This window comes from Schistocerca gregaria, chromosome 1, assembly GCF_023897955.1.
Source record: "Schistocerca gregaria isolate iqSchGreg1 chromosome 1, iqSchGreg1.2, whole genome shotgun sequence".
Lineage (NCBI taxonomy): Eukaryota > Metazoa > Arthropoda > Insecta > Orthoptera > Acrididae > Schistocerca > Schistocerca gregaria.
This window is the reverse complement of record NC_064920.1, coordinates 400991613-400993009: the sequence shown is the minus strand read 5'-3', so window position 1 is coordinate 400993009 and position 1397 is coordinate 400991613. Positions and strand designations below refer to the sequence as shown.

The 1397-nt window shown below is 52.4% G+C and overlaps 1 pseudogene; it reads left to right on the top strand.

The window, feature by feature from the left end:
- The first annotated feature begins 813 nt into the window (after positions 1-813).
- Positions 814-868, top strand: LOC126286708 (U6 spliceosomal RNA; annotated as a pseudogene).
- Positions 869-1397: the final 529 nt, after the last annotated feature.

The following is a 1397-nucleotide window of genomic DNA, read 5'->3' as shown; positions in this document are numbered from 1 at the left end:
TGCGGCGACTATGTAGAGAAGTAGGTGGATGGTGTACGTAACTGTTGCGAATAAAACGTTTCTGGTTTTCACTGCGGTTTCCATTTCGCAACTGACCGGAACTTCCCTCGTATTTGTTGGACGCCGTCGTTTAAGGTCTTGCTATTTTAACAGCCAGCGGTGTAGCTATCGGTCCAATTCAGTATTCACTTATAAATCTTAACAAATAAAGTGAGAAAACAATTCGGGCAATGTATTTGAGGATCCAGCCACGCCCTGCGGATTATGAAACTAGTCCACTAGTGCCGAACTGTGGCTCTGAGTGTAGAGTGTGTGAGGGTCGGGATGTACGCGTCGCCTGGCGCAGCTTGAAGCAGGTGTGTCGGCGAGTGGCCGGCGTCCGGTCGTGAGCGGTCCCGCCTTACCGGTGTGGCGCTGGGAGGCTGGGTTGGCTCTCCATCTGCTGGACCAGTACTGGACCGGCGCGGCGAGGCGAGGCGAGGCGAGGCGAGGCGAGGCGAGGCGAGGCGAGGCAGGGCCCCACAATAGCCGGACAGCACGCACCTGGCCCGGGCGCTGAGGGCACCCAGTTGTCGCCTTCACTTTCCCAACCCCGCGTCTCCGTACTGCCGTGGCAGGCCGGGAGAGCAGTCACTTGAAGCAACATCGGTTTCGCGTTGAGGTGATAAAAATCATGAGATAGCGGTCTGCACAAACACAGGTGGAGGTATTGTCGCGTACACAAGGTATAAAAGGGCAGCGCATTGGCGGTGCTGTCATTTATGCTCAGATGATTTATGTGAAAATGTTGTCCGTCTCCGGTAGCTGAGTGACGTACTCGCGGTACATATACTAAAATTGGAACGATACAGAGAAGATTAGCATGGCCACGCTGGCACGGTAGCTCAGCGTGTTCGGTCACAGCGCTGAGTGCTCTCTGTAATAAAAAAATGAAAAAAAACGGAGTCAAAGAATCCACGATCAACTTGAACGGATGTCTTGTGACGTCCGCCCAGACCAAAGGCAACGCACAAAATCGAACAAAATGAATTTAAGGCCGAGCGAGGTGGCGCAGTGGTTAGCACACTGGACTCGCATTCGGGAGGACGACGGTTCAATCCCGCGGCCGGCCATCCTGATTTAGGTTTTCCGTGATTTTCCTAAATCGCTCCAGGCATATGCCGGGATGGTTCCTTTGAAAGGGTACGGCTGGCTTCCTTCCCCGTCCTTTCCTAATCCGATGAGACCGTTGATCTCGCAGTTTGGTCTCTTACCCCAAACAACCCAAACCAGCCCTCAGGTAAAGATTGACAGAATTTAGCGTTTCAGATTGTAAATCGTTTGTTTTGCCGGCACGGTCGATCAGCGTGTTCTGTCAGAGAGCCGCTTGGCCTTCTTAATAAAAAAAAAAAAAAAAA